Source organism: Ambystoma mexicanum, chromosome 4p, assembly GCF_040938575.1.
Source record: "Ambystoma mexicanum isolate Mex_15411 chromosome 4p, UKY_AmexF1_1, whole genome shotgun sequence".
In the NCBI taxonomy this organism is placed as follows: domain Eukaryota; kingdom Metazoa; phylum Chordata; class Amphibia; order Caudata; family Ambystomatidae; genus Ambystoma; species Ambystoma mexicanum.
Genome location: NC_090927.1, coordinates 175,117,982 through 175,131,378, shown reverse-complemented (window position 1 = coordinate 175,131,378; position 13,397 = coordinate 175,117,982). Strand labels below are relative to the sequence as shown.

At 43.3% G+C, this 13,397-nt stretch overlaps 1 protein-coding gene across 1 annotated transcript in view; it reads left to right on the top strand.

The window, feature by feature from the left end:
* The window catches only part of LOC138453111 (L-gulonolactone oxidase-like), a 703,062-nt gene that overhangs the window by 478,792 nt on the left and 210,873 nt on the right, over nt 1–13,397 (top strand). The gene's annotated exons all lie outside the window — the stretch shown is intronic.

The window sequence follows — 13,397 nt, the reverse complement described above, 5'->3', positions numbered from 1 at the left end:
TACCAGAGCCCTCGTGCCTTTCATAATCCCACCCCCTTCACGGTGAGAACAGGGCCCTTAGTGATGCAGCACTGTTGTGTGAGGCTACTCCTTTTGAATGGTTGTGCTCCCTTAATGCCTGGGCTCAGGACTTCAGCCTGCTGTGTGGCTGTCTAGGGTGGAGGGTGTTACCTGCCCTCACATAGAGATCAAAGAGAAGGTCCGGTCTTTCAGGTTCTCATCCTGACATTTGGTGGGCTGCACCCTGCTGACTAGAACACACATCACCTTCTGCAGCCAAGCTGACTCACAGGAGCGGACGCATGTGCGATATCAAGGAAATGTGGTGGTGGTCATGATCATAAGCAGCACCATACACTATTCCCAAATGTAGGCACATCTTTTATTTAGAATTTACCCTGCGACCAGCATGCGCAACTTATGATCATCATAGTTTTGGGAATAGGGGGCATATCTTAAATGCCACCTCTGCGCTGCAGGAACTTGGCTGTTTCTGTGACTTTTGAAACTGCTCTGTGCCATGGGTAGAACAGGTGCCGCGGACAGGCTACTGATGAGGCCGTGTTTGAGTGCAGTCAATGGAAAAGGGGATTGCGGTTGGCAGATTACCCCTTTTTGAGGTGGAATTATCCTCATAATTCAATTTGTTAATAAAATCAAAAAAGCCAGAGCTTTGCATCCTTGCCAGGAGGCAATTCCTCGCCCTTAGCTCGAAAGATTCAAACCATTTGAAGTGAAAGCTCAAATTGTTTTTAAACTTTAAAAACAGAATTCAAGCTCCTAATATAAATATAGGATGGCTCAATCCAGCTGGAGTGCAGCTCTCTGCTAATACTACATTCCAGGGCATGGGACCAGCATCCTAAAATGCAGTATTACTGGTGGCAAAGGGAATGACACACCAGAGACATTAAAAAAGAATGCAATGCCAATAGTGTGTGCTTCTGTGTAGGCATGGGAAAGGACTGTACGTGGGCATCTAAAAGCAGTGCCTGGCAAATGCCTAATACTTATACACAAGCTAAAGCTGTCAGCTTCATCAATGTTTGTTTTTAACAGGCCTTCAGTGAAGGATATCTATACGGCTAATAAATCGAGTGTTAAGACATTTTTATTACACCAGTAGCGCATTTATAGCTTCAGGTCATTAACTCTCAGAAGACTGCTATGAAAAAACACTGGCAGGAGCTTTGAGTGCAAAGTTTGATCAAAGTGCCACCTAATGGGCCAACCTAAAAAGCACAGTGTATCAACTTTTTGTTTAATTTGTACTCATTTTATCATTTTAGAAATGCACAGATCACCTTATCCGCAATGGCGGGCTGCACATTTCAGGGGGCTGTGCAGCTGGCCAGCCCCTTTGCATATGTAGGTGGTGGGAACATATTTCACTAAGACACTGTGAGATGCTGAGAGAAGCATTGCTGTTCCTGTTTGAGGAATGGAATGCAAATGGGATGCATTGGTTTCCTATTGCTGTTCTTCTATACAAAAGACCCAGTCATGCATTGCAACTTCCCTGGCACCTATTTCAAAAAAGTGCAAGGGAATGCTGCTATTTTCTGAGCATTTAAAAGAGCATTCCGTTTGTGTATTCGGGATGTGCTTTGAAAGATGCAGAAACAGCACGTTTTTGACAGAAATGTGCAAAAGGGCATCTGAATGTGCGCATCACAGAACATAGGGCGGCATCACTGACACTTTGCAATGGTGAACGTGCAATTAGATCAAAGGGAAACATTGCACTAGTGCTGAAAGATATTCTTTCGACCAGAGATGCAGTGTTTTGCAGAGCAGACTAGGCAGCGGGTGCCTTGCAAGAGATTTCCAAGCAATGGTTACTGGAGGCAATGCCTGACAGTGCTGGGGTAGTGAGAGAAACCATTGCCCAGGCACAGATAAAGGGGTTGATATGATCTGAGCCATTGCAATGACTCAGGGGCTTTATTCCAACACGCCCTGCCACACCGCTGGACACGTCACATACCTATATTGCATGACAATGAGAATCATCATAGCTCACATGCCTGATAAGGGTCATTACTTTATACCTGCACCATAGACCTGAACACACAAGCAGCTTCATTACACAAAGACTTAAACTGGGGGTCATCAGGAGTTTGGTGGTATCCCGCCGGTAATTCTGGCAGTATACCACCAAACAGTATTACCGTCCCGCAGCCTGATATCCTGAAATTACTGGGATATTGCAGGCGGCGGGAATAATGGTGAATCCACATTCCGTGGAGTCTCCTATAGGACTCCATCTGGGATTTTCGGTGTCACCTGCACCAGTATTACCGCTGTCGGTAATACTGTCTGTTTTTACCGATGGGGGCCAGATTTACCTCTAGCTCTTGGCTGGAGGTAAATCAGGGAACCCACACCGGCAAACTTGTATTTTGGCGGTGTGGGAAAAGTGGCGGTAACAGAATTACCCCCACTTTTACTGCCACTGTTCCTGAACCGCCATACTTATAATGAGACCCAATTTGCCTCACCATTTCATGCTTAAAAGGTTTCTCCTTTCTCCCGTCTTGAAATGGGTCATTTCTGTTAGTGTGGCTGGAGTTCACTTTTAACCCCCCCTTGATATTTGTCAAAAGTGAGCAGTTCCAGAAATGCTGGCGGGAGAGCTGTCTGAGTTAAGCTTGTGCTATAGAGATCATAGTGCAAAATGGAAAACACAAGTTTCAAGGCGTGACTCAGCCATTTCGACTTAAATTGAGTGCCATTATATTGGGAAATGACTCCATCTATTTTTATAACACATGCAAGCTGGCAGAACCTGGCATATAGTACTCCATATACATGCGATATATCGTTGGTTTTGCCTGAAGACCCGCACAATCCACTGTGCAAGAATGTGTATACATTGTCATCTTTCTTTTTCTCTAAAATGACCTAGGTGTCTTTTGGGACTCCTCAGACAACAGCCTACAGGCCTTCTCACCAGGTTAATGTATTGCCGTGCTCAGGCAGTTTGTCACCCCATTTAATTCTATCATTTCTGCCTTGTTCTAATTCATGTAATGCTTCACATTCTGCAGGCTGTAATAGCTTTCTGTAGTGCTTAACATGTGATATTGATTCTTGGCAAGCACCTGTATCAATTCCAATTATATTGGAAATGGAAGACTCTGTACTTGAAACTGCCAGAGAGTGAAAAAGTCTATTGGATAACCTGAAGGACAAGGCCCTGCTCTTTCTCAGGATTGTATATCATTACAGTGACTGACATCATAATGCTTTAAGGAGTAAGACTACCGCAATCACCCTTACACTGCCACACCACATAGTGCACATTTTATCGAAAGAAAATAAAATCTGTACCGCGGACTCACCGGAAAGTCCCATGTTCGTGCCACACATTCCGAAGAGGAACTGATTTCTGTAGTAATAAGAGTTTTTCTATGGCCTGTTCTGCTCACCAATCTGTGTGGTGGATGCATAAATCCACTGAACCCTGTTACCGGCGAAGGAGCTTGTAATGAGGGAGACTACCTGGCACCAGCAGCGGTGCCTTTAGGCAGCAATGATGGAAGTTCCTCTGTTTTAGGCTTGTCTTAAACAATTTGGGCGGTAGCTTTGCTAAATCTTTGCTTATTTTTTTTTTTTAATATGTGCCTATGACTAATTAGCCTTTTGCACTTTTATACAAATCATCAAACAATACACAAATTTAACAGTACCACAAAAGACGTAACAATCAACATAGTCATGCAATGTACAATATTCTCTGTAAAAAAGAAAACAAATCCTACATTAAAAAGGAATACATTAATAATCTAACTCCAATATTAACTTCTCGTAAATACTGATTAAAACGGAATGGTTTAGATCACGAAACATTCCCCTAAATATTTGATTTCTGTTTAATCACTATCCAGATGTGGTGAGCTGTTCCCGTAGTTACCGATGCTCACCATGTCCCTTCAAATACAAATCTCTTCGGGCAACCAGTTAACACATGCCTTATTGATTGAATACTTAGTACACATAGGGCCTCATCACGAGTTGAGCGGTAATAGCGCTGGCGTTATTAGCCCTACCGCCAAACCCACTGGCGCTATTAGCGCTGGATCACGGGTTTGGAGGAAGAGGTATTGCCCATTCCCCATTGAGCCCATTCGGGAATTCCCCATTCCCCATTGGGCTCAATGGGGAAATTTCGTGCTTTTACCGCCGGCAGATTTCCCGCTGGCAGTAAACGTGCGGAAACTCTGTACATTTTTGCTGGATTTCCCCGTAGCTCAGAGCTGGGGAGAAATCAGCTGAAGCCATGATTTGGCGGACCCTTAAATGCGGGTGTAACAGCGCTACCCCCGCATTTAAGGGCTACCGCTAAACTCGTGATGAGGCCCATAGTCTACACATCCTTTTTTCATAAATGAGCTCAGTCCAAGCCCCCCATATGCTCATAAATGTTAAGTATATTAAATCTTAAGCACATGATAAACCCCCTTAGATGCTTATCACTGTACTTTGTGAGATACATTCGAGGAGGTTCAGGTACATGGTCTTGTGTGGCACACATCCCATATCGTTTCTTTAGAGTCAATGCATCAATACAGTGAGATCTATCCCAGTCCAGCAACTTCTTCCTCAGTAGTTTGTCAAACAATTCAATCTAATTTTCTACGGGCATTGAAATTTGAATGTCTTCCAAATGCATTTTGACCACTTTCGCTAGATGACAATATGCCAAGTTATTTTCACTACATCGCTAACATGTTTTGATATTAGGGGCACCAAAGTATCGTCACAAGTTAATTTAACATCTAATTTGCAACAATGACATTTTCCAGATTGTTCGAAAGAGAGGGAAGGCCCAATGGGTTCATTGCCTCCTCTGGTACCGCTTTTGGTGTGACATGTCTGGATCTTAAAATGTTTCCCTCCAACCGCTCCAGCCAGATGACTTGCTCCTGCGACAAACTTTCTAGCCCTTAAAGTAAACAGGGGATTATACCTTTCTTATAAACTTCCAGAAGTCCCTCGATTGAACCTCCACACTTTCTATTCACAAAGTTCTTAATTCGCCTCATTATCTTGGGCTGCAATGTCTCCTTTTGGAAGGAAATCATAGGAACCGATCGAATCGGTCGCCCTAAATAAACGTATGATTTACCCACCTCCAAGGTTTCCCCCATCAATATGCCATGCATACAGGAGTACTTTGTGCTTATATCTACCCAAGGTCATCACTTTGGTTTTGCATTGATTTATTCGTAGACGATCCTCTGTCGCATAGGCATGCAGAGAATTGATAGGCCTTTGCAGACCTAGGGGTTTACGGCCAATCAAGACTGTATGATCTGCGTATGATAGCCATCCCAATCGTCTTGCTGCAAACTTCGGGGGGCGGGGGATTATGGCATTCCTCGAGGCAGAATTTAAAATCAGCTACATATAGATTATATAATGCAGGAGCAAGAATACACCCTTGCTTTAGTCCTGTGTTAGCATTAACATTTTCAGTTGGGACACCTCTTTGAGAAACATGCACATTTACAATAGTCCCCAGTGTATAGAACTTTAATGCAATGCAAAAGTGAGGGATCTATCCCCCATTTTTCCAGCTTCTTCCACAATCGACTGCGTAGTGAAGTCAATAAAACAGAGGTGAAGACAGCTGTTACAGTAGCTAGCCCTCTCTGAAGTAAGCAATTGAAGAGCATATATGCTGTGAACTGTGCCACCTCCCCTTCTGAATCCCGTCTGTTGGCAACTTGGCAGCTTCTCAGTTTCAGTCCACCCGTTTAGTTGTTTCAGTAAAATGTTGGCGAAGATATTACTTTGGAATCCAGCATCGCCAACAGGCGGGAATTGCTGGGCTCACACCAGCAGCAACAACAAAGAGGTGATGGCTGGAAGGTTTAGAATGAATCTTAACCACTGGCATTGCTCTGGGCAACCCTCCAGACCACCGTTCTTCGCCTGCCAAGCCATTACAGAAGAGGAAAGACCATATGCAAATCAGGCTTGGCCCCACCCAAAAAGGGGAAGTCCAGCCCGAACTGCTAGGTCACATCCCTTCTGCAGGAGACCACAAGCATCCCCAAACATGTTTCGCCCTTGTTGGGGCTCATCAGTGAGGAGTAGCTTGGGTCTCTAGGCCCAGCAGGCACGGGACCCACGTCTGGGCATACCCGTCCCACTCGGGGTGACAAAGCAACAACAAAGAGGTGATGGCTGTTAGGTTTAGAATGAATCTTAACCACTGGCATTGCTCTGGGCAACCCTCCAAACCACCGTTCTTCGCCTGCCAAGACCAGCAGCCCCTTTTTAGGAAATGGTATAAATAGAGCGGTGCTAACCGTCAGGTATCATTCCTATTCTCATGATGTGATCATATAAGCAATATAATAGTACCACCCACAGGCGAGGGGTTTTCCTTAATTACTACACTAGCTAACCCATCCTACCCAGGGGCTCGGGATGGTTTAAGGTTGCTAATGATGATAAAAATGTCCTCCTATCGAATTCAAGAGGGGCCAGCACTTTATGAATCTGTCTTCCCCTTCAGCCGTGGGCAAGATTTGATCAGCCTTATTCCAGTAATATTTGCATGGTGCCCCTGCCATGCTTTCTCGGAGATAACTTTAATTCCTTTGAACTTTGCTCCGCAATGTAGGCTCAATATGTCTGCCAGAATATTTTTGAGTCATGAGATCTGAGTATTCTATATATTAATTTCCAGTTCGCCGATGTTGTATCGTTCTTATATTCTGGCAACCAACTCTTGTACCTACAACCGAGCGTGTGCATTTCCAAGAATGCTTCTGCATCTATGCACATAGCGGAACACTGAACTGTGCGTATTTCCTTGCGATACAATTGCTTCCTTTTATAGATCACAATATCAAACAAAGGCCTGGGGCTTTTAAATCGGCAATAGCGCTGTTACCGCCGGATTTAAGGGTCTGCCAAATCAGGGCTTTGGCGGATTTCTCCCCAGCTCTGAGCTGGGGGGAAATCCACTGAAAATTCGCGCTCATACTGCCGAGGGGAAATCCGTCGGTGGTATGAGCGCGAAATTTCCCCATTGAGCCCAATGGGGAATTGGGCATTTCCCAATGGGCTCAATGGGGAATGGGGATTTCCAAATCCACCAAACCCGTGACCCAGCGCTAATAGCGCCGGTGGGTTTGGCGGTAGGGCAGATAGCGCCAGCACTATTAGTGCTGGCGTTACCACCCAAGTCGTGATGAGGTCCTAAATCTTGTTTGATCATCATTTCAGACCATATTCTTCCCCTCTTCAAGATTCTTTTCTGATTGTAAAAGAGACTTTTGTTATGAGTATTCACAATATCAATAGGGAACTCCACAAGCCTGGCCTTGTCTGCCGAGAAACAATAAGCATTAAAATGAATTCAAATAAAAAGGTCCTCAAACCATAAAATACTTTCCCCTTCTGATTGCAAAATAAAAGATTGGTACCCCCTTGTTTTCCAAGATACAAGGGACAATTAACGTGTCTCCAATGAAGGTAAATTCTCTTCACATGACCATTGTGTCGTGACCCAATTACTTTCTTGAATTTGGTCATGAGAACAGGGTAAATTGTTACACATTCATGGACGATTTACATCCAGCCTTATCGGATAGTCTGTTTGGTTACACCAGTTTGATCTAATCATTTTTTACTTCTCATTATACGAAGGGTCAGAGCTCAGTACTTGACTCTTTAGCCCAGCAAGTAACTGCATTTCACTCCCCATCTTCAGTATTAGTGATGAGTAAAGTTGTATTCGTTCTACAATGGTTGGAACTATGCTTATGGCCTGGCCTGTTATCTAAGGAGAGTAGGGTCCAGCCCACCTCTCATGTGTCACTGTGAAGATGTCCAGCTTGTGTAGGCCACAGCTGAGTATCCTCTCAGTTGAGTATCGTCCCGCGAGGGTGTGGATGTATCATGGCCTTCTATGAAATGATACTGATCTCCAAGGAATACACCAGCTTACTTGCCATTTACCCACATAGCTCTTCATGTTACGTTCTGCAGCAAGGGTGTTCCGGTACATGTCTGCCCTCTTTACGACTTAACGGAATAACTTCATATGAGATTGAGAAAGAAGCATCATGCCCTCAGATCCAATTTCAATGCTACACTAAACCATTGGTGTAGCGCCCACGCCTCTAAATTAGCTGACCACTCCCCCTCAGGACATGTGGCAGGGGTTCCCCCGCACCACAGAGACAACAGGCCCTTGGATTGGGAATAAGAAATAGCTTATTTTTGAAGTCACTCTGACTTCAGAAAGAAAATTCTTCCATTACCGTTCAGTTCCATAATGGAAATAATATGTGTCTGAAGTCAGAGTGAGTAGAGTAGTAGAGCGTGACTTCAAAAATAAATTGTTTCTTTTTCTTTTTCAAGTTAGAGGATCCACCCCCCCACATGACATGGAGGCCTCCAACTCCTCTGTGCATGAAAGGAACAAGCATTGGCAGGCCACCATCATTGTGGTTAGGGCAAGTCATTGTGTTATGTTGCAGCTAGGATGGTTTTCCTCATGGAAGTTAATCTGGCATTGAAGAAAGTTATTAGGTTGTCAGCAACATTGCTATAATAAGAACATGGAGAGTGAGGTAGCGTTGCGTGAAGACTTTTCCTTGGAAAGGGAAGGAAAGTGAGAGGACAATTTCATTTTACTTTTGATAAAACTCAGTTTTTCTTTATTTTTAAACTGAGTAAATGTTTCAATAAAAAAAAAAAAAATAAGAACATGCTGTGCTGAACAAGGTAATTGGGAACAAGTCTCAGAATCCAAAATGCAGTTATGAAGATGATTTTTCTTTCCTAAGAGACATGATGTCCTAAAGCCTTGATAATAAATGCAGTCGCTGATGTGGTCTCCTGTGATTGGGACCAACATAGGGCAGTAGCCCAACCCTGGTGTTTCATCTTATTTAGGGAATCATTAAGCTTTCATTTCTGCTACAACACGTGTTTTGGATCTTATGGTGGTGGTAGCTTATGCAAAGTGTTAGGATGCGTAGGGGTGCTTCGGGAAAGCTTCAGGATGGCGCGTGCTCCATATTCTGGAGGCACTGACAAAGGTTGTGCTTGCAGCACCGGATTTTAGATCTGTAGCAGTGGAACTGCAGTTAAAGGACCAAAAGTAACATAACACCGTGACTATGGGCAAATAGGAGGGTTGGTTTGTCACCCAGCTGAAGGAAGACAAAGGGATTCATGTCCTCAAGTCTTCCTTGTCCATAGATGTTAGGAGTGCCATCTGCCCACACATTTAAAAAGCCCATGATGAAGTCCTGATTCATAATAATTGGATGATTTGGGCTAGGTGGATATTATCAGTGGAGACTGCATTTATTATGGGGTGGTTAACAAGGGCGCAAAGGTTTGTCGGGCTGGACACACATTCAAAGAGGAATTAGGTGGAAGTATGTGGAGTGGTCGTTAATTAGACCACAAATGAAGTTGCGAGAGAAGAGCTGCTATGATCACACTAAACTAGGTTAGGATCCAAGATAGTCACTTGTTTTAAAAAAAAAGATTTTTAAGTTTATTTAGATATATTTTAAATGCAGTTATTCTTTATACAGATTTAGGTTAAAAGTATCCTTGATTTCCTGGCCCTCTACACGTGTTTCACCAGCAGATAGAGTGCTGGCTCATCAGGAGGAAATGGATGGATAATTTAAGGTTGTGATGCTAATGATGTTTCGACTTGTTAGCAATTTCCAATGAGTCTCAAATAATTCAAGATTGTATCCTTTTGTCACATGTAAGCGAGTTTGGGTTTGTATGGGAAGAAGGAGGACCGCGTATATAGGCTCAACATCAATGGCTGGGGCCAGTCCTGATTGTGGGTATGGACACCCTTAGGTACGATTTGTCTGGCAGACAATATCTCTTCCTGAAACCTCTCATATGAAGTGTGGGATGTTTTTACCCATGCATCCAAGCCCTACAATAAAACTGTGCAGTACTGGCATGGAAAACATCATGATGGCCAGAACTCCCCAGAGAGTGCACAGGGAAAACATGAAGAATAGGCTGCCACCCATTTTTGCCAATGTTGTGAGCACAGGAGGGCACTGCCTAAAACCACCATTGGGCTACACACACAGTAGCCTGAAACCATTGGGAATGGCAATGCTGATTGCCAAAAGCAACCCAGAACTGTGGGGAATTCATTTTCTTAATCCCAAAAATGGTTGCATTACCAGTACTCACCACTATCAGAAAGCCGGCGTTTTAAAATCACCAGACCTTTGTGTAAAACTGAACAAATGAAACAAAATTAGACCAAGGAAAGACTTTCTAAGAGGTGGATGCAATGTAAAACTGTATTCTGAAATGACTTGAAGGGAGTAATTATTTAATGTATAGGTAAAAATTGTCAGTTTGATTTGAATGTAGAAAACTGGGAACAAAAGGTGACATTTAGCTGAAACCTGGCTTAATGAAACTGAATTCTGCCTGACAACTACCCCCGACAGGAGTTGAAACTGGATGCTCAGCCACTCTGCCCCTGGCCAAAAAGAAGTTAACACCTCTCTGATTAGATTAGGGGTTGAGCAGCTGGGGACTACAGGGAGTTGAACAAAGGCCTGTCCTGGACTCAGGCAAATGTTATATTGGGGGCGTCGTAAAATAGCTTCCTCTTGGGAGAAACTGGGGGGCAGCTGTGTCTCTGTGAACAAGCTGGCTTGGGGGAAGTGGATAAACCAGTTATTCCACCATGTGATGTGGGAAGCCACACCCCTTTTTGACCAGAGCATACATTTAAAAAGATAGATAACTTATAGTGCAGACTTGTCAGAATTATATAAGTAATATCATTATTTTTGTGATTTTTCTGTGAACATTTTGAGAGGCGTTAGGACCCTGTGGTGTATTCTGGGGGTTGCTAGCGGAAAATAGGGTCTCACTCCAAATGTCTGCATGTTAAAAATCTGACACTTCATCAATTAATGTCCATACTCCTTGCGCACATGTGTGTAATTTTGGTTAATTGTCCGATATTGCAAAACCAGTTAAAAAGCGCAAAATGTTGTCATTTTTTAATGCAAGCCCCCAGGAAGATCAGAGGCGGACAAGCATGGACCATAAGGAATATATAATGTGCACGTGTAATTTCAACAAATTGTATATCTGGGAAAGATGTATTTGAATCAAATATACATTTGTGGGCAAACTGACCAGGGGAGGATCCTCTGACCCATAAACAGACCTCATCATGATGACAATCTATTTCCTTCCCCCAATCATGGGAGAGAGGAGAATTGGGCCAATGAAAAGTAGAGAGGGGCAGGCTTAGCTAGGCCCAGGCACACACCCATTTTCAAAACACATAAAAAGAGACTGCTGGGACAGGCAGAGACATTCAATTCCATTTGCTGCGGAGCATGCTGACCGACGACTTCACATCCAGAGATCCAACACTTAGACTTCCAAGCTAAACAGAGACTACAGAACTTTGAACCAAGAAGGCCCACTGCAAGCAAAAGTATCTGTCAGCAGGCCTCAAAATCATTTGCAAACTATTCCACAGCCTGGCGAGCTGTCTGAATTCTTTTGCCAAGAACTCTTGCCAGTACCCAGAAAGCAGTGTTACATCAAGAATCCACTTGATCCGGACCGGAAAGCAGAGCAGTATCCAGAACCAGAGGCCGCTGAATCCAGAGAGGCTAGACCAGCAGAGCAGAGCTGACCCAGATGGCTGTGAGCAGAACCGGTGCCTGATTGACCTGCCGAGCAGACAGAACCACAGCTGGACGTGTTGACCAGATCCGTGACGAGGCCTAGTTCAAATTTATATTGTGAGTACCTAGCAGAACTGTGCAGAACCAATCCCTCAGTTAAAATAATCTAATCCAAACTATTTTAACCTAAGTAGAACAGCCTCCTAGAAATCGTGTCATCTGTCATTTGTAAAGCTGCACAACTGTCACCTGTCAATTCTGAAGCTGCAAGCTGTCACCTGTCATTTTGAGTATTACTTTAAATCCGAAAAACTACCTTTATTTAATCGTCCGTATCTCTGGAACCGTTTGGGCTAGGAACGAGATTTAACTTTCCTCTGAAAGCTTATACTTCTTCCGCAATCATGATTCACGCACTCGCAAAATTTACTGCGATTTGCGATTTTGGCTCAATTTCTCCACTTGTCAAAATAGCAGCTCCATTCTTTCCTTTGTCAAAATCCGTTTGCAACTTGGCAATAACTCATAGAGCATTGCTAAAGTGAGCCTGAACTAATACCAACACGCATCTCCCACTCACCCTGAATCTCTAGAGGGAATTAAAATCATTGGCACATTTTCCCATCCATTGCCATCACATTTAAAAAGCATTTTGGGCCTATGTTTCAAACTCCTACCTGTTTCCTCTAAGCTTGCTGGGGGGGAACTGAATTTCGTATTGTATTTGGTTGCATTCCTGAGAACTGTGTGCTCCTCTTTCCATCTCCTTCCATTTCTTACATTGCATAGGGGGGGGTGAATTGCCAGAGAAAAAGTGATTATCTTATCTTTTGCTAAAATCATATCAAGTATTTCTGTACTGCATTTTATTCCTCATTGCTTTTCCCTTGAAATCATAAAAGTATTTTTGCTACTTTATCCATCCTATACTAACTCCTCATTGATTGTAAAGAAGTGTGCTAGTGCCAGATTACCCATTGTTGATCAACATCATATGTCTAAGTGTAATTTAAGATATTAATTTATTATAAAGTGTGATATATATATATATATTGTTTAAATTCTCAAATAAACCTTTTAATTTGCAAAACAAACCTACTTCTTGGCTCAGTGGGGTCAGGGGGATTCTAAGAGGGGGGTGTTATACAAGGGTGGTCATCCAGAGTACTTAACTAGACATAAAAATACATTAATAAGGGTTTTCCTCAGCATCCCAGACTAGGCATTGACTTGGCTGCAGTGTTGATTGAATATCACTTCCAAAAGTGGGGGCTCGAGCCGGGATACTCTGGGTTAGATTTACCATTTGTGCAGATTAATACAGTGTGCCAACTGACCAGATACACATATCCGGTTAGATCACCACGCTGTTTTACACTGTGAAAGCACCCCTCAAAGGAACGCTCTAAGGAAACTGTCTGTTTTGCAAAATAAAATACAAACTTCTGTAAGTCAGGATGGAACTCAAATTCCAGAATGACGACCTTGGTTGATATGAAAATAGCCAGAGAGCACTTCTTACATAAGCTATTTGTGAGAGGTGAGTGGACTCATCAGGACCAAACGGTCTGGTTGCAGGCAATCGCGCAACAGGTCACTGAAACAGGGTCAGATACATGGAGAGATCAGGGTCCATTTCATGTGGCCCTGAGTGAATTATACATGGCTCCTAAAGTTAAAGATGAACACGACAAGATGGTTAGGATAGAGGCATAT